Source organism: Podarcis bocagei (assembly GCF_964188305.1).
Source record: "Podarcis bocagei genome assembly, chromosome: 11".
In the NCBI taxonomy this organism is placed as follows: Eukaryota; Metazoa; Chordata; class Lepidosauria; order Squamata; family Lacertidae; genus Podarcis; species Podarcis bocagei.
Window position 1 is genome coordinate 36,935,569 of NC_138136.1, and position 20,641 is coordinate 36,956,209.

Below are 20,641 nucleotides of genomic sequence, written 5' to 3' on the forward strand. Positions count from 1 at the left end.
TCTGAGTCTTTAGTGGCTAGGCTGATTCTAAAATAATGTCAATGAAGGAAGAATTCATTCCTTGATATATTGAAAAATGGGATCATTGTAATGTACATCTGTGGTAATACATTACCAAATTATAAAGCTTTGTTTTTAAATCACAAAAATGTAGAGATACATTTAGCATTTGGTCATCTACAGGGAACTGCACTAATTATGATTTGTGAATTACTTTCTCCATGAAATCACAATTTTTACAATAACTATATATAGATTATGAATTTTGCAGAAGGCTTATCGCCTGGGGTGAGACTTTGGTTGTTTAAGTACTGTCATTCTGGCAGAATATTCATTTAGATTTTCATGCTCTAGTCAGCACCTTGGCTGTCCTTAGAGTTTTACACTTGGATTAAAAATACATTGGATTCATCAAGCATATTGTTAGTAAAATGAACCTGGGACTTCCCTATTGCATACCACGTTCTCCGATTTTCTGGCAGCAAATGAATTAGAGACCAAACAGATGTGTTGGAACTTTAGCAGCCACCTTTGCTTTGAGCAAAAATTGACCCATAATCACTCATATAGCTAACTATTTGGTTGCTCTTCATGAAAGCTACTTGCCAGTCTTCAGGTAATAAGATCGCTAGAAATGTTCATTAGTGGCATTGTGCTGGATTGCAGGTTGTCCAATCTTAAAAATAAATAAATCCAGAACCACATTTGCATTAATCCTCAGAGCAGCTTGTTTATATATGTTTCTGAAGATCAAGCACAGAGCATTGGTTAAGAGCATGAGCTGTGAGTTACACGATCCATAGTTCAAATCCCAGCCATTAACTCAAACAAGGTAGTCTTAAGTAAGTGATTATCTGTCCCAAGTCAGAAGCCTGATTTTTAATATAATGATAATTATTGGACTATGTTACAGAGAAGTTATAAGAATTATGCATGTATGTGAAGCATCAATCTCACAGTGGTGGTTGATTTCATGGGGGAGAAACTGCCACTTACCTTAGTGTGTTTGTGTGTAGGGGAGGTATATTTTCTGTTTACTCCTTCCCCCACTTTGCTTTTAAGACCTTCCCAATTGATACTCATAGGAAGGAAGAAGAAAAGTACACCACCTTGAGGGTCAGTGTACCCTTTTTGCCCTTTCTTGGGCCTTTTTTGGATAACGGGGTGGGGGCTTTAGATCGGATGTAACAGCCTTTCCTAAATCCCTTCCTCAGCATGCCCTGGGAACATCCTATTTCTGTCTCTACTGACCTTGGAGCACTGCCAGCAGTGCCTCTGCCCGTGAGAAGGTCCATATCACCCTACAGCCCTTAGGCACAGGGAACATATGGATTCTCCCTTAAGGACTTAGGATGGGTTCTATGTAAGTGCTATGTGTTATTATCCCATATTATTATTATTATTATTATTATTATTATTATTATTATTATTATTATTATTATTTTATTATTATTATTTTACTATTTTACTATTTATACCCTGCCCATCTGATTGGGTTGCTGAAGTCACTTTCAACATAATAAAAACACAGCAAAACATTTAAAAATTTCCTGATACAGGGCTGTATTCAGATGTCTTCAGAAAGTTGTTTAGCTCCTTGACATCAGATGGGAGAGCGTTCCACAGGTGGCACCACTACCGAGAAGACCCTTTCCCTGATTCCATGTAATTTCACTTTTTGCAGTGAGGGAACTGCCAGAAGGCTTTTGGAACTAGACCCCAGTGTCCGGGCTGAATGATAGGAGTGGAGATGCTCCTTCAGCCGCTCTGAGCCCGGCCTTGGCTGGGGAGGGCGAGGTATAAATAAAAATTATTATTATTATTATTATTATTATTATTATTCAGGTATACAGGGACGAGGTTGTAGGGTCTACATTTTTCTGGTTCCCATGAGATATTAGGAAACATACAGTTACCTTCCTGTAGTTATGAAAAGGAGTCTCTCCTGTTCTGTTTTCACCTGGTTAGTATGGCATGCTGGTTCCCTGCCTTGCTGTCTTAGGCTCTGGCTACTTTTACAATAGGCTTTAAAATCCTAAATTTAAAGGTAAAGAGACCCCTGACCGATAGGTCCAGTCACGGATGACTCTGGGGTTGCTTTACTGGCCGAGGGAGCTGGCGTACAGCTTCTGGGTCATGTGGCCAGTATGACTAAGCCGCTTCTGGTGAACCAGAGCAGTGCATGGAAACGCCGTTTACCTTCCCGCCGGAGCGGTACCTATTTATCTACTTGCACTTTGACGTGCTTTCGAACTGCTAGGTTGGCAGGAGCAGGGACCGAGCAACGAGAGCTCACCCCGTTGCGGGGATTTTAACCTCTAACTTTCTGATCGGCAAGCCCTAGGCTCTGTGGTTTAACCCACAGCACCACCCAAATAACTACCTATATTCTGAATTATTCAGATGTTTTTACTATGATGAACGTGCAGATGCTCTCCCCACTCCTGGCTCTACAGTTCTGAAGGAAGAAGCTGGCTAATTTACGTGGTTATTTTAACTTTGTAAAAAAATAATTTTGTCATGCTCAAACACTGGTGCTGCAAAATTCACAGAAGCTCAGATTCAGAAATGCTTGTGAAAGAAGAAGAATCTGTTCTAAGGTGATATTGCAATAGAAAAGTAATCATATATGTATGAAAAGCCATAAGCCTGAAGATTTGGAGAGAGTTGTACAATTGACAATCAAATGGAGCTTAAAGGGAATTACGAGGTTTTCAACTAAAAGGCCTGAAATAAAGAAAAGTAGTATTTTACTGCAAAAAATTGCAAATGTCAAGAGTAAATCATAAGACTTTGCACCATTGAGCTACTAGCCAGCTCTATAGTTTCCTGAGTTCTTACCACAGGGAAAGACCAACTTTCATGCTCAATAAAACTTAAGAACTTTAGAAATACATTAAGAGATGTAAATCATATATTTGTGACTTTTTCTTCCTAAATGGCTAATTATAAAAGACAAATGATGGAATGTATGTGCTCCTTGGCTGGTAACCTATTCCTTCATTTGCTTTAGAACATGTTATTATAATTCTGTTTGTTCCGAGAGATGCACACCAGTTTCTTCAAGTTAACAGAAAATGGGGGGTTGGAAAGATATTCTTGTAATCCACCCTGTTCCTCCTCTTCTTGCCTAGGAATGTTCAGAAGTATCTTGGAGCAAGCGAACAACAAATCTGTTTCTAAAATAGGAAGGCCAGAACTCAGCTGCCCAAATGGCTTGCTGTGGTCCAAAACCAGACAGGTGGTGCCCCAGATTGAATATGTACTTGTTGGAATGATTGGATTCACAAACAGGGTGATAAAATTTAATAGCAAGGAGCAATGGGAAGTTACAAGATCCTAGAGTAAAAGGCGTTTCCCCCACATAAATCTATCTTAATAGCCTGAATTGTGAAGCGTAAAGCAGAAAAATAAATCGAATGATATCCTAAATATAAGTTTACACAAACATTACTATACATATACTAGCAGATAGACGTTTATTTATGTTATGCATTTGCAGACAGTTAAGGGCTTTTATTTGCATAAGATTGTAGATCTGTCTACTCAAGGAGAGAGATAGAGATAGCATGGTATAACATTACTTTTTAATATGTATACATAAGCATCTGCATTATGTACACAAATGCATACAATGCACTCATTCATACTGAGCTCTCTTTCTCTCTCTCTGTGTGTGTGTGTAGATTTCTCCAATAAGACATATTTACCCATGTTATTTAGTTAAGGAAAAAATAATTATATTAATGAAAATACTACCTTGAGAGATATCAATCAGTTTATTAAAATAAGACAGTTAAAATCAACTTCTAAAAACCCTATAGAACTTCAAAAAAATTACAGTCCTAAGAGAGCCACATAGCATTCTCTCTAGATCCACCAAGTGTGTGCAATATGCAAATCTCTAGCAAACACACACCGGTGCCATATTTCCAGCTTGGCTGATGCATTGATCTCAGTGGATTTTGAGATATAAACTTCAATTTGGCCCCCAGTCATTTAGTGGACAGTGCCACCAACAGTTCTGACACCAGGTTATTTGTTGTGGCTGTTTTGCCGTCCCTGTTTGCACATTAATCCAGTGACAATTAGGTGTCAGCGAGCGTTGATTCTGCTCGCTGATAGCCTTGGGCTGTGCACTTGAAGCCCTAATCAGGAGTGTAAACTCTGCTATATTTCAATTTGGAGAAGCGCTCTTCCGCTAAGAGGCCCCTGGCACTGCGATAAATAAAACGCCTATTTACTCTATTGCCACACTTAGACATCTAATGCACTTACTACCAGCCCCCTAATCATAGCCTCCAGTTAAATCCGCCTATAAATCACTCCATTCTCATCCTGCAGATTAGTGAAGCCATTTTCCCCAAACCCCACAATGAACACTGTTTCCTTTTCTTGTTAGTCAAAAGCTAGATGATTTTTATTAGGTTAAAGACGAGCTCACAGATGGTAAATCGCGTGGAGAGAAATGAGCTGGAGAGTTACACGGTGGAGTGCAGGCCATGCCGAAGGCGGTGGCGGGGGAGGGCAACCAGCCACCAGCAGAACCAGAATCAAGTGAGAAATAAACAACATCCCCCTTTCCATGCTCACATAATCTTTCAATCCTTCTTACCCCTCCTTTTGTTCATTTCACTCCAGTGACATTGGCATTTGTTTGGCACAAGGGGGCAGCTTCCGGCAAGTGGAATGTGAGAGATGATTTCCCCCCAAGATTTAGATGCTTTAGAGGCGGGGTGGGTGGGTGGAGGAGTAGAAGAGAAGGTTTGTCTACATTATGAGATTGCTCCAGATGAATTCTGAGTTGGGGATGACATAGCTGCGTCTCACCATCTATCCTGAAAACATCTGGGAATCAGTGTAGACGTCACCAGAAGCTGCGACTTGAGCTTCAGTGCTCTGAAGAGGAACAGATGTTCTAAATAAAACTTTAAAAATTACAAAAAAAATGGATAGAGGCACAGACTGAGATCCTAATCCTACTTGTCGAAAGGATGCCCCACTGAATTCAGTTGAACTTACTTCTGAGTAGACATAATTAGCATTGCAGATGTGAGTTAATTCCATATCTGAGTTCATGTTTAGACTTCCTTAGGTATTTTAATATAGAGAAGAGAATCTGTATGCCTCATCTAGCCCAGCAGTTTGTATGTATTTATTTATTTTACTGTCCACAGCTATCCAGGGTTTTAGACTAGAACCTTTTACACCTCCCTGGCTTGAGACCCTGCTGAGGAACCATGTGCAAAGCATGAGTTCCACTTCTTTGCCGCAACCCTGCAATTCCTTGTATTTCCTTCTGCTGTCACAAAATATCTTTATCCAAAGAAGATTCATGCGGTGGAGAAAACTCTTAATTTTCTACAGCATGGCAGCTCAACACTATTCACAAGGATGTTTGAAAAATGCCAGCCCTACATGGGCAGGGATGAGATCATAAGAACCACCCAGCTGGATCAGTCCAAAGGCCCACAAGCAGGACTTGGTGTGGTATCACTATCCACACTTGTGATTCTCAGCAATTGGTATTAAGAGGCATTCAAACCCCAGCAATGGTGGGCAAAATACAGCCACCCTGGCTAGCAGCTGCTGATAGCCTTATCCTTCATTATTTTCTCTAATCCTCTTTTAAACCTCTTCACATTTGTGGCCATCATTACATCTTGGGGAGCAAGTTCCATAGTTTTAGCTAAAAGAAACTACAACTTGAGTAGTGCCACTGGCTCCTAAGGATCAACTTTCTTCAAACATTACCAGCAGTGTTGTGGGGTCAGACTCCTGGCTTCTGATAAAGTATGAACTTCCCTTAGAGTATGAAAATGAAGCTTCTTCAACCAGGCTGCACTCTACAAAGCCAGAAGCATACACATTTTGCTAATTGTGTGTTCCTTTATGTCCATCTTAAGTTCAGGAAAATCTATAAACACATATTTTTTTACTGTAGATCAATTATTATTTAGTAATGTCTGCAAAGAACAGTTTTGAGTTTTGCTATCCCAGAACTGAAGATCTGCTTATTAATGCAGATCCTGGAAAGTGAGTCTAGTAGCAAGGTAATACTAGTATAAATAAATAGTTTCAAAAATAAAAACCATTTGCAGTGGTAAATGTGACCTATTTGCACTTCAGCTCCCATCCACTCCAACCAGCACAACCATGTTAGTTGGGGCTGACCTATTTTGGACCTCATTGTTCTTCCAAGTATTCCTCAGCATATTGTAATATTCTTAACTGCTTTCCTTATGAGAAATAATTGGTTTGAATAATTCTTAGCACGTTTCTCCTAGCAGAATTCTAGTTTTGACTTTTTAAAGCCAGTTTTAAACCCTGTTAATTTGCCTTTATTAGAAGGAGGCACCTGGTGAAGATCAGGCTGTTGTTGGAAAAGAACATCCGGCTGGAAGTTTGATCTTCCCACCATGCCAATAATTTGAGCCAGCCATTCCTTCCTATTGATAATTCTACCCAGATTATATTTGAAAAGCAACTCTATCCCCAAAGGAAAGTAGCCACAATTCAATGATACATATTAAAAAGTAATTATTTCAAATGTCTCAGATATTCTTTCTTCTCAATATTAATTTTGTTTGGAGAAGAAAAATCTGAGGACAGAGTAAAATTGATAATAATAAACTTATTTATAAATCTGGGTGCAAAAAGCAAGAACAAGCTATTCTAGATTTAATTGAGGCTTCCCAAAGTCTAAAGTAGTGCCTGGTCAAATACTCCAAAATGTTCCTTCTTAGCTGTTTTGGTTTGCACGCTACCAAATGGAGCAAAACTGGTTTTAGATGTGACTCTCTTTTCAGTTTCATGGAATACCTAACTGCCGACTGTCTCCTATAATGGACTAGGCCAGCCTTCCCCAATCTGGTGCCTCCCAGATACTTTGGACTACAACTCCTATCAGCTCCAGTACAGCCATGCTGGACTAGGCGGTACCAAGCCTAGAGAACTACATACTCACTTTCCATAGCACACAGACCATAACTCAGAAAAATATATTAACGTTCCTCCAAAACAGTGGGGGTGTGTAGGAATTGCAGTTCCTTTAGACAATAGGAGTGGTGGAGCTGTATTTACTAGAGCTGTAAATTTGGCGGATTAAAGTACAGGTCTGGCCTGGTACATGACCCTTTTTTTAGGATGGATAGTTTCAGAGAGTGATTGGTCCAAGGTCAACCAGTAAACCTCATGAGTTTTCAGATATGTGAACACCAATACTCTAGGAACGTTCATCACCTTGTAACTAAGCCATGTTTTACTGCCTGTGCACTTTTTCTGATTGTGGTATGGAAAAGCACATGAATCTGACCTTTGGAGAGTTTGTAAGTAAACCAAATGTGTGACCATTTTCCAACTTAAGAGGAAGAGGGAAACTTTTGAACTCACCTTAAAGAGTCACCTATATTTCCACGCTTTACTCTGCTGCATATTTTGAGACTTTAAATCTCTGCTGGTTTTCTCTTACCAAAGAGTACATGGCCCACACTTGGATCTTGGCATCTAGGAATTCTCCTTTTTATATACCATTTTTCCCCTTGAACCAACACATATATAAAAACTATTCATTTGGTTTAAAGCCCACAGGTGCAGGAAACCTGTGCAGGTGATGAATGTGTGGCACATGGAAATTTCCTCCCACTACATACACAAAGCATTCTCCAACACATAGAAAAAGGGAACACACATGTGAACACCAGTGCTCATATCACATCATCTTGCAATTCTTAAATTCTGGTCCTATTAACTGTCTTGTTGTTAAAATTAGGTGATTTTAGACTATATATGAGATGCTTCTATAACTTGTGGATATTATTGTTGCGTGGTGAAATATCAATGTTTTGTGAGAGGAAAACGAAAGGTACGCAACAGCTGTGGTCCCCCTAGCCCCAAGGTTCAGGTCTTTTGCAACCTAACCCCTCCACTCTCCCTTGTGGCTACCGAGCCCTTCAGTTCCTTCTGCAACCTTAGCTAAAAGGGTGGATTGCTGTGAAGTGCTCCCCCCTCTAATCTCTGTTTAACTATTTCCATATGATAACTGCTTTGAAGCCCTGCAGCCCAATGAAAAGGCCAGAAGCCACGGCTCTGTTGTGGGGGGTCCCCCAGGGAAAAAGTATGTAAACAAAGGCCAGCTCGGCAGCCTTTACACCTCGCTTTCCTCTTCCTTTCTTGCCTGGATCTCAGGTGGAATTAAAGGGATTAAAACTGAGAGTAAATGAGGCGAGTGTGCAAAATGACTCCTTTCTGAACCAAACGGCATGTTCCGTGCTGGGGAAATGAGATACACATTTAAATCTCATCCATCCACCGCCTGTGGCCACCACCGTGTACCTGCCTACTTAGCCCAAGGGTTAATTAATTGAGGCTTCAATGCACTATTGCAAGAGCATTATTGCATTTGATACTCTACATCTGTGATTTAAAACTCTTTCAGTCCCTTGTCAGCAAGGGAGGGTTTTAACTAGGAAATTAGCATTCAGATAAGGGTACGCTCTATTTGCTTCTGAAAGGAAGGAAATATTAAGGATGCTAGTGCACAAACCACAGTATAATATTCTGTCCCATCATGGATAGGACTCCTGAGCCCAGCTTCCCGGGGGTGGGGGGAGGATGTAGCAGGATCAAGGGACATCTGAAAATGGCTATGTAACCGCCAGAAGAAATGAATACAGTGGTAACCGGGTTATGAACTTAATTCGTTCCAGTGGTCCATTCTCAACCTGAAACTGTTCTTAACCTGAGGTACCACTTTAACTAATGGGGCCTCCCGCCGCATGATTTCTGTTCTCATCCTGAAGCAAAGTTCTTAACCCGAGGTACTATTTCTGGGTTAGTGGAGTCTGTAACCTGAAGCATCTGTAACCTGAAGTGTCTGTAACCTGAGGTACCACTGTGCATGGTAGGGAACAAGCTACCAAATACATTTCAACCAAGATGGTTGTGTCAGGCTAATATATTAAAAACACCCTGACTCTTTCTTTGCTTTTAAATGTATAATTATTCAGGTCTGATATTTGTAGTTGGATTCATATGAAAGTAAGTCATCAGTTGGATAGGAATATTAAGAGTACTCTAGTTAGCTTTTGTTGTTTCTTGGCAAGTAGAAAATTTAAGATTATCTTGCATTTGCACCTTAGTCTTGTATACTGAAATAAGCATGTACGGCCTTCAGCTACTAAAACTCATCACCATTTTCCAATAGTGCTGCAGAGTATAGATAATCAGACTACTCAGGAATAAATAAGACAGCCTTGTATATTAGACTAGAAAAGTTAATAGTCTTCCTTCCTTCCTTCCTTCCTTCCTTCCTTCCTTCCTTCCTTCCTTCCTTCCTACTAACAATTGCCTTTTACAAGTCGACTTGCAAAGGAGGAATGAGTCCCTTGTCTGCAAGCATGCTCGGTTTCTGTGCTTGCCTGCATGTCATCCAGGGCGACCAGGCAAGTAATTAAATAGAAGACTGAATCATGGAATATAAATATATGAAGTGTAGTATATGATTTTTTTTTTAGCCTTAAAACACATCTGACTGGACAGTTAGCTGATCAGTACACACATGGTATAAAAAGCAAAAGTTGCATAAAGTGCAGCTAAGCAGAATTATACCAATGTAGATAGTATCTAGTTATGCAGAAGCAGGCCTTATACTTCCCAGAGACAGCATTTACTAACAGGAGGGACTGAGGTACTGTACATACAGCAGTTTAAAGTGAATTTGATTTATCCAGTGTGTGCATGTATTTTATGTGTCATCCACATGATGCTGTTTTCTTGCAAGTGGTAGCCTGGACTGTTCCTGTTTTTAATTTGGATTTTCTCCATCTGCAGATAATGCGGTAAGGAAAACAACAACATAAAATTGCATGTTACCCAACTTTGGATGTACTGGACTGCATTGTATAGGTAGGTGACTTTTTAAAAAAACGTGCGTAGTGTTGTTTTGCTGGGTACCGTCTATCATTGCACCCCTACTTTTGTTGGCAAGGCACTCCTCAGTGGGTTGTTTGTGGGTCCAGGCACTTGTTTTATGCAAGTCTGCTATATCTCAGAAATAATAATAGGCTGAGCACATGGGTAAAAAATGCCTGCATACGTGCCTACAGTGGGCCTTAGTTTTTCAGAAGTTAGGAAGGGTAAAGAATTTAAGAGAAGGGAGCAACAACCCACAATGCAAGTGCATACAGTCAACCACCCTCATTAGTATGGGTGGGAAACGCTGAGATATAATTCAACTGAAATCACTCATTGTTAGCAGACCTTGCAGCTAGGGTGAATTAGATTGGAAGAATCACTGACAGTTTCTTGAGTTCAAAGGTTTTATTCATGCAGGAATTATTTACAGGATGAGTGCAGATGAGACAGAGAAAATAGCAGAGATCTTGTCTCAACAAGTTGGGAGAAAGAGAAACAAACAAAATGGCTCTGTTCTTAGGGGAAGAATTAACTAGACAGAGGCTATGCAAACATTGTGTAGTATTAGCTAGAAGTTTAGTAAAAAGGAAATGCATTCACTTTTCTCTAATACTCTCTGCTGCAGTCTGTGGTGTGGCAGACATGGTGGGGAAAGCCCATCTTGGGGTCATAGTTGTTGTCAAAGGCATGCACTGATCATGTAGACTGAAGTTGAAAACAAATGCCTGATTATACCAGGGATGGGGAACCTGTGGCCCTCCAGATGTTGTTGGACTTGCATCACCCCAACCATTGGACCGGACTCTGGAGGCCCACAAGTGTAATTCAGCTAAGGGACAGTATATGTGTATATGTAAAAAAGCATCATGTATATATTAAAGATACCCTGGAACTCTCTTTGTTTTAAGTTATTCAGATGCAAATTTTGGACATTGTGTACAGCCAAAAGCTATTGATAGATACATCTTTCAGAACAGCTCCATCGGAAGTGTCAAAGCTCCTGACTTGTGCTTCACAGCACCAGATTGGAATCATGGAAATAGGTTTTCAAAATATTAGGTAAATGTGGAGGTGGAGAATTCAGATGGAGGTACCATTAGCAACATGTTGCAATGTCCTTGATCAAATACTCGGAAGGTGTTGAAGTCTTTCCAAACACAACCAGAGTTCTAGGTGCCAGCACCATACAAACTACAATCCTTTTTAGGAATATGATTCAACATGGCATAAGGTTATTTGACAAGGAGGCTGCCATTGTGTCTTTAACTAGCACAAAGGACAGTCAAGATTAGTTACCCTAGAGAAGTGATGGTTTCATGAGAACCACACCCCCAAAGTTGCCTATTTAGCAGCTGTAATAGGACTTTTTCAGTTTCATAAAGTACCTTGATAACTGGAAAGTGCCAGTTAATGGCAGAATGTTCCAACTATGAATTTCACAGAGATTAATCTACCCCTTTAGAATCCTAAGAAGCCAATCAAGTGGCCGCCCCAGTCTTAGATGTTTTACAATCTCTGTGGGCACAAAGCTCAAACGGAAACTACTGTTCAAAGTCTAAACTGTCATCTTCATCTTCTTCCAGCATAAAAATACAAATTTTTCACCATATAAAGATTTTTTATAATAGCAATAAAGCAACTCTAGAGAACATGGTTGTCTTGAGATAGTTTAACTGTGCCTGGTACCTCATAACACCCTGGGGATGTGGCCGCCTCATAATAATCACTTTCTTTAGCATGCCTTGCTCAATTAAGGAATGGAGCTAAAAGGTCAGTGCAGGATAAAAATGTAAATCTGAAAAGTTTTCATCTTGACCCTAACTCCTTGTCATAAAACCTAAATAATATTCTGCTGCAATAATAGCGTTCTGAATCTCCACCCTGATATGTTAAGCTGGCAGGAACCAGGATATGTTTTGCAGACTAGCACACTATCTTGGAGCAATTAATTCAAAATAGATCATTTGCTTGCTTGTTGGGTGAGGAGATGGGCTAAATCACAGCTGTTCTGCATGCCAACAAAGGGATATTTATCTCTTCTCGTAGCAACTCTAGTCAGAAGCAGGTTTTTACTATTAACATTGAGTTGGTTTCCGTCAAGAGCTATCTCCCCTCTCTTGCTGCCCCCAATGGCCAAGGCTAGGCATACAATGCATTAGAAAAGCTAACATTTTGCATTAAGGCTGGGCCTACATAGGACCAATCAATCCAGATTTAGAAAAATAATGACCTGTGTTTTAAGCCGGTGATGTGTACACAACCATAGTTTCAATGGTTTCAACACTAAGCCTGCTGCAGTTATGGAATCATGGGATACATGCAACCTATTATCCGCTGTGATTTACTAAGAGGGTTCCTTTGAAGAGTCCATCCATACATCAAGTAGGGGCAGTGGGGCACATAGGGACACTTTCTTTTTGCTGCCCTACCATTTTCTTTTGGCTGCCTTGCCAAAATTCTTTTGTAAGCTTTAAACATTTGGACATAGAGTTGAAGTGAAGAGGTAAGCAGCAAGAACCCCTAGGGACCAAGTTATATGTTCATCTTACTCCTCCTGATCTCTCTCTTTCTCTCTCCCCACTACCTTACGACCCCTTCCTATTTTCCTCAAAGAGAAGGAAGTTTCCCTGCTTTTATGCTGCTACCTTCTCAGGAAGCCTCTGTGAAGGGAATGCAGAATCCTCTTATGAATCCCTTGTTGGAGAAAGGGTAGATGCCCTCCCCAAAGCCCACATTTTCAGTGAAAGGCCTGCATAGTTCAGCTTCTAGTTGCTTTTCATTGGGTTCAAATTTTAAGCATTAAAAGGCCTTAATACATTTTAATCATTTTTCTGTTGTATCTCAATCTCTGCCCCTAGAGCTAGGACTTGGATGTCCAAATAAAACTGGAAAATTCAGCTGTAGAACAGGTTTCCACTGTTTGGTTTGTAATCATAGAAAGACAGGATATAACTATAATAATCTATATGTATTAAAAATGTGTTTGTGGGTGGAGAATGAACCTGTACAGCAGGGTACCTTCCAGATGTTGTTGGGCCACCAATTTTCAGCTCTAGTGGGATGTAAATTATAGGTTATTCTGGAAAGGAGGAAAAGACTCAGTCTTTTACATGGAAGACGCTTGATGCATATGGGGACTGAGAAACATGGCCTGTTGCATTCCTAAATGCCAGCTCAATAATCAAGAGATGACAGTCCCGGAAACATACCAGAACTGCTTTATTTCCTCGCCACAAAGCAAATACATCTATATATCACCTATATTGCCTCCAAGAAGAAGAAGAGTAAGAAATTCAAGCACACATCAGCAGGATCGCCGCTCTGGAGGCAGAGGCGGAGCTCGCTGCTCCGGCACCTCAGGGGGGCGCTGCCTGCGGTGAGCATCCCGGGGGGCGGGGCAGCAGTCACTCCTCTCAAGGATGACACCCGGGGCAGGCCACACTCACTGCACCCCCTTCCTTCGCTAGTGTCTGGAGGGGCAAGCTTGTCTTGGACTTTGTTGAGTGGGAATGGACCTCCTGGTTATGGAGGGTGATGTGGAGCACCTCATCAAAGTGTCTGGTTGGGTTAACCAGTGTCTACATCCACCTTGCCCCTGACAGTAGGCCCAAGAGCCCCACTGTTTCCACCATGGCCCTCCACTCAAGGACCCCAGCTGACGCAGCATTTGGCTCAGCTGGCTTAGCAACAGGCATTATGTGTATTTTAATGAACTGAATAGAGTGAAAGATTATGAGTTGGGGGGGGGCTTGGAGAACATCTGTATGCAGGGGTGAAGCGGGGGAAAGGGTTGCTGGAACCCCGGGTGCACAATTTTTAGGGCCGCCCCCCCCCGGAATTTCTGTCCCATGCTGCCTGCTGCTCTGACCATAGTTCCTTACCAGGAAAGTAGTTGTTATATTGGCAGTTTGCCCATCATAAAGAGCAGAATGCCCACAGTCAAAATGGCCTTTTATTTTTACTGTTGGTGATGTGAAATTTCTTCCTCACAATTAAGTGCACTTATTCCAATAGTACATGCCGTGAGTCCCTTTCTGGATGCTGTTACTGATATCATTTGAGAGAGCAAGGAAATCCCACAGCACCACTTTAAAGCCTTTTAAATGTTAAAATGTTTTATATCCTGAGAGGCTGCTCTGGTGAACTTTTCATTTTATTCCCCACATGCATTTTTAAAATATGGTAAGTTTTGGTGTTCCTTAAATATGAATCTTCATAGCGGCTAAAAGACTGATCAGGAAAGCAGAAAGCTCCCAGTTTGAATCTCTTCTCTACCATGAATTCACTTGGTAGCCTTGGGCAATCTTCTTAACTTCTGCTCTCATCTGCAAAATGGGGGTAATACCATGCATTTAGCTTACAAGGCTCTTGTAATAATTACAAGCTATTGTATGTGAAATGCTTTGAACTGTTATACAGTTGCTAAGTATTTGTTGTTGTTTATATCTGATAGATTTAAAAAATAGGCTACATTTCACAATGACGATACTTTCTGAAGTCTCACACCACTGGTATTATCTTAGGGTTGGTAATAAAGGTAAAGGTAAAGGTACCCCTGCCCGAATGGGCCAGTCTTGACAGACTCTGGGGTTTGTGCGCCCATCTCACATCTATTGGCCGGGGGCCAGCGCTGTCCGGAGACACTTCCGGGTCACGTGGCCAGCGTGACAAAGCTGCATCTGGCGAGCCAGCGCAGCACACGGAACGCCGTTTACCTTCCCGCTGGTAAGCGGTACCTATTTATCTACTTGCACCCGGGGGTGCTTTCGAACTGCTAGGTTGGCAGGCGCTGGGACCGAGCAGCGGGAGCGCACCCCGCCGCGGGGATTCGAACCGCCGACCTTTCGATCGGCAAGCCCTAGGCGCTGAGGCTTTAGCCCACAGCGCCACCCGCGTCCCAGGGTTGGTAATAGCATAGCACTAAAAGTAAAATCAAGATTATTGTTTTTAATTGTCTGGTAAGGGCTTCAATTTATTTCAGAGTACAGTAATGCACTAGATTATTTCCTGCACATTTTATACTCCGGCTCTAGAACAGAAAGCAAATACTGCTTTCCTTTCCCATTAGAATACAAAATATCATAATGGCATCCTGATTTTGGCAGCTATTAATCTTAGCACTCCCTCAAGTCAATGAAAATGCAACTTTATGTGGTGCACAATGACATTAAAGGCATACCTGTATTCAAAATGTGCCTGTTTTGACAGAAGAGATAGAGATTTAAACAGGAGTTTCTGCTCTGGATCTGTTCTGTGGCATAAATGATGGATGCTGGAAAATAATACATATTTTCATTGCTTTCAAGTAATAGAATCTTCATTCCATTCATGGGCCTGGCAAATAGGAATGAAAGTGTGATTTCTGTCATGGAAACAGTTGCATGTCTTTCATTCTCTCACTGCAGAAAGAAAAAAAGTGGGGGGGGGAGAGATATTGTGTTGAGAAAAATAATCTGATTGATATCAATTTAGATCTACTCCTGAGTACTTCGATAATTGTTTTCCTGTGGCATCAAGACTTGCTCAGGGTATGTTCCACCTACAAAAAGGGCTACGGTACAAAGTGCCATTTTAAGTAGCTCTGGCTGTCCAGAGCTTTTGGGGCTTGAGTTCTTTCTCCCACTGTCTTCATACTGTTTGGCAAACCACTTTTGAAACTGAGGAGATTCTCAAAAGCAGCATATTATCCTTTCTGCTGTTGAAATATCCCCCTCAGAATAGAACTTGGGAGTACATCTTCATTTAGTCAAAGTAGTGATGTTAAATTCTCGAGAATAATCATTTGGAGAATATTCTCGATTAATGAGGTGTGTACATTTAAAGCAGCTGTGTAGACGACACAGAATTTACAGTTTGTAGAGAATATTCTCATCTCACATCACTAGGTAGGTGTCAGTGTCAGTAATTTCAATCTGAACTGGAACCAATACATTGATTATTGAAAACATGTTTATACATGATACTGACAGGATTATAGTTTTTTTTTCATAATAACCTCTCTATTGCAGAAACATTTCCATTAATAGAAATATATTTTGTACTTGGCAGGTCTCATACTCTCTCACACAAGCACGTGCCACTTGCCCTGCAGGCTCTTTCAGCTGCAGAAGCTCAGCACTGCATCTGAAATGTCAGTCTTTTTAGAAAAAGAAGTATGTTGTCTGTTGAAGCTTGACTATGGAATTCAGAAGTTGGTAACTTGACGAGTTTATTAATAAGGTTTTATACAGATCTCTGGTAGAGCTCTTCATGCAGTCGTGCACCAGGGTTTCTCTTACTCCAAGGGCAAAGAAGGAAGGGGTGTGTGGGGGGGGTATCCTTGAAGCAGGGATAGCTAACCTGTGGCCCTCTGGGTTTTACTGGATTACAACTACCCTCATTGATCATTTGAGAAGTAGAATCCAACAGTACACAGCTAATTCACAGAGCCTAAATATAACACAGCTGATTTGCAATCAGGAAAGGGGCAGCTTGTTGCTGGTGATTCTTTGTTTTTTGAGCTTGAAATTCCTCCTGTATCTGGAGTCCATGGTGAAGGGCTTTGGGTCTGATCCAGCAGGGCCCTTGTGTTCTTTAAAGTCTGAAATCAAGCTGAAAGCAGATTCTTGAAGAGAAAAGTTGAATCCACCCGACATTTGACGTAATGTTGTCACAAACTCATTTTTAAAATTACGGGAAATCATTTCAAGGATAATGGAAGTAGTGTATTGTTAATTAGAAAATTAGAATAACTTCTAATGGTGCAGGCTGCATAATGGGAGAAGGGCAGATGCTGCCATAGGAAAGAAACCCAAATTTGAATGCATGCTCCTCAAACAAACCCTGTTGGCAAAGGTACCATTAATGTTGGGGGGAAATGTATGTAGGAAAACAGGGAGTAAGGCTACCTAGCCGTTCTTGTTCACTGATTCTACTTTGCAAATGCAAATTATCTCCTACATCCTGCTTATTTAGTTTAGGTTCAAAACCACTGGGACAATTGCTTTGTAACTTGCAATTCCTCTCTTTATCCTCTTTGGTGTCTTTATGTGGGCTGTGGGGGGGGGTCTGAATTGTTGCAGTTTACTAACATTACATGCACTTATTGAAACCTAGGTGCTTGAGAACAAAGCACTGAATGTAAATGAAATACCACATTAAAAGCGGTTTGTTTGTTTTGTTTGGGTTTAATAGGGGAAGACCTGCTTTTAGAAATCAGGGGCGTAATGTGAAGTGTGGGGCCTCATTAGAACAGCCATTCCTGGAATCCCAGCAAAACACTTCACAATTCACACAATTCACGCAGTTTTGTTTCTCTGCAACTAATTATTTTTATGTTCCGGTAATGCCCTGGGCCTTCAGGAGAGCTGATTTTACCTCTTTCCATTTAGCGTAGGCCACAAATGCTTAGAATAGAGAGGTGAGTGCCTTTTCCTGCTCTTTGGCTGCAGCCAATTTTATGTTATAAACAAGATCAATTAGACTGGTGTTTGTCCTGGCTGTTTCTCCTTCCTTTACTTTCTGGCTGTTCAACCTGAATACCTTCTCCAAAGTACTCCCTCCTCCCTGCCCTTATCTACAATATTTTGTTAAATGTCATAATAAATTGATTGTGGGAGCCTTAAAGAGAAAGGGAGAATAGCGAGCGACCATGTAGGGCAGATTAAGAATAGAAACCAGAGCATGAAGAGATACTTCAAGCTTTTGCATTTCCCCCTGATGAGGCATTCCCTATTTATTAAAAATAAATTAATGCACTGCTTACGTTGGCCATTTTTCTGGCTATATCTATTTTCACCATTAATTAATGGAGAAATGAAAGATTGTGCACAGTAAGCCTTAAACAATATGAATGAATGAATGGGAGAGCTGGGTGAATAGAACTCCTCCTTCCCCTCCTTTTAGAAGTACTGTATAAGGGCAGTGAGGCTTGCTGCATAAATAAGCACAACAGTTCTGCCTCTTTCTTTTTACTTTTTATTCTTTCCAATACTAGACTAGTCACACACAGCAGACAACAAGAATCAGCGCTCTGGAGTACTGGGCAGAATCTGGATCAGGTTAAGAAAAGTTGAGAACCTTTAATACAGGGATAGCCAACGTACAGTGGTAGCCACTCCAACTCCCATTTGCCTCAGCCAGTATGGCTTGTCATCAGGGGTGATGGGAGCTGTAGTCCAACAATATATAGAGGGCACCATTAACCATTAAGCTAATAATATGAATATACAGATGACCCAGCCACCAATATCCATATCACCCAAAAGGGCCTTGTGAATAGGTGCATCTTGAGTTGACAAGAAAGACTCAGTAATGAGACTGATTGACATACCTCCAAAGAGAGGGCCTTCTTTGTGGCAGCACCGCAGATCCCATATTGAGTCAGTGCCTGACTGGTCATACCCATTGGCAGGGTGGCAAGAAGGGTGTCCCCTGCAGATTGCAAAGTCTGGGTAGACAGATAAAAGGAGAGGTTCTCCTTTAAGTATTTGAGGCTCCCGCAGTTGAGAGATTTCCTATGTCAGCGTTAGGCTTTTGAATAGGGCATAGTAGCATATAGACAGCCAGTGCAGATCCTGGAGAATTAGCATTTTTGTCTCTAGTTTGATACATAGTTCAGCACTCCAGCATTCACATTCTGCATGAGCTGCAAACTTGCAGACAGTTTTCAAGGGAAGCCCCACTCTCTCAAGCTCTCATCTTGAATACACATATATTTTTTCCAAACTGAAAGGAGGACATAATGTAACATTATTTTAATACTTTGTTATTTTATTTTAAAATTATATCCCACTCATCTGCCCCTGCTCACAGTACCTTTAGGGTGGCTAACAATAATAGTAAAACCACTAACAACATAAGTAGATCCCTGGTGGCCCATATAGCCCAGTAACCTGTTCTTGCAGTGGCTAACCAGCTGCCTATGGGAAGCCCAAAAATAGTTCCTTGGTGCAGCTCTCCCCACTTGAGCCCTCCACACTTTCCCCACTTGAGCCCCCCAACTACAGTGGTACCTTGGGTTACAGGCGCTTCAGGTTACAGACTCCACTAACCCAGAAACAGTATCTCGGGTTAAGAACTTTGCTTCAGGATGAGAACAGAAATCATGCTCCGGCGGCGTGGCAGCAGTGGGAAGCCCCATTAGCTAAAGTGGTGCTTCAGGTTAAGAACAGTTTCAGGTTGAGAACGGACCTCCGGAACGAATTAAGTTCTTAACCCAAGGTACCACTGTACTGATATATAGATATATACATATAAAGATATAGATATAGATGTGTGTGTGTGTGTATGTTCAAAGAGATCAAAGGTTGGGTTTGGGGGCAGGTTCATGTCACAGTAGCATCTAATCTAAACATTTGTAAATAACTATTCGAACCAAACATTCTCACATGTATGCACACTGACATTTCAAGGTGCACAAGTCTGCGTTAGGCAGAAAACTCCTACCTCATATCTCTTAAAACCCTCAGAACTACAGTTTCTGCAGAATACAGAACTGCAGTTCATAGGCGCCGACTCCATGGGGCTTGAGGGGGCTCGAGCCCCCTCAAAAAATTTTTTGGGGGGGCTCAGCCCCCCCAATAATCTCGGGCAGGCGCCCTTCCAGCAGAGCGCCGCCGCCGTCCCCCGCCTGCTCCTTCGCCAGCCAGCCAGCCGCGCGCCCTAATCGGAGAGCCCCGGCCGGAAATCCCGCGAGAACAGGGGAATCCCGACTGGCCACACGTCCCAGCCAGCCAATCGGCTGGCTGGGGGGGCGTGGCTTGCCCTATTTAGGGCCGGAGCCACTTTATTTGCATATTCATGAGCTTATTTATTATTCATGAGCTTTCCCGGGCCCCCCCAATATTTTTTCTAAGTCCGCGTCCCTGCTGCAGTTTCTGTATTCAAGGATATGTTACTAAAAACATGCCTGATCAACACAGTGGGGCATAGTCTGCAAAACTGAGCTGACCACAACAGCAGCTAACTAAGTCCATCTTGATTCCTATTGTACCCATCAATGTTGGAAGGACAGCGTTGGTGCAGGCTTTTGGGAGGGAGCTGCTGGGGAAGGAGATGCAGCTGCAGAAAGCAATCCTGAAGTTCTTGTGGATCTTGGCTAGGGCAAGGGAGAGAAACCAGCCACCCCTAGACAAATGAATAGCCCACCAAGTATTCTCTAATTAAACAATAATAATTCACAACAGTGGAGGAGAGTAAGAGATCGTGCTCCCACTTTGTTTTTAGGTACAGAAAATCTGTTCTCAGTGTTTGAGGGTGCCTGTGGAGGGGTGCCTGGGACAACCAGACCGAACTGCACACACAGGGTTTCTCCCCTCCCATGCAAGGGATAAATCTGTAAAAATGTGCAAGTGGAGCCACTGAAGGAAATCTGCAGCAGCCCATCCCAGCCAGGCAAGATGAATGGCAGAGAGAATGGAGGCTATTTGAATACTGATGTGGCCCTCACTTTCTTCCATTTCCATTAATGACATGCTCATCAAGGGCAAACAATGGGACCGGCTGCCGGTGCCTGTCACACTGTGTGGGTGCTGGGAATGCCAGACTGTCATCCCAGGGCTGCATTTAGAGACCTGCACGCTAATAAGAAGTGCTCTGTGCCATCAATGCAGACAGGTGCTTCCGAGGCTGGGACATGCTCCATTCCCTTCTCCCGTAACCCTCCTCTTCTGGCCCCCCTGTCAGACACCATGAAATGCACAAATTAACAGCCCCATCATGTTGGGCGGCTGCTGCTGATGGTGAA

At 41.9% G+C, this 20,641-nt stretch overlaps 1 long non-coding RNA gene across 5 annotated transcripts in view; it reads left to right on the forward strand.

Annotated features, from left to right (window-relative positions):
• The window catches only part of LOC308597383, a 159,734-nt gene that overhangs the window by 94,074 nt on the left and 45,019 nt on the right, over window positions 1–20,641 (forward strand). For all 5 annotated transcript variants that reach the window (XR_014012906.1, XR_014012907.1, XR_014012908.1 and 2 more), the window contains one exon: window positions 9,832–9,906. This is a non-coding gene — a long non-coding RNA (uncharacterized lncRNA). The remainder of the gene's footprint in view (window positions 1–9,831; window positions 9,907–20,641) is intronic.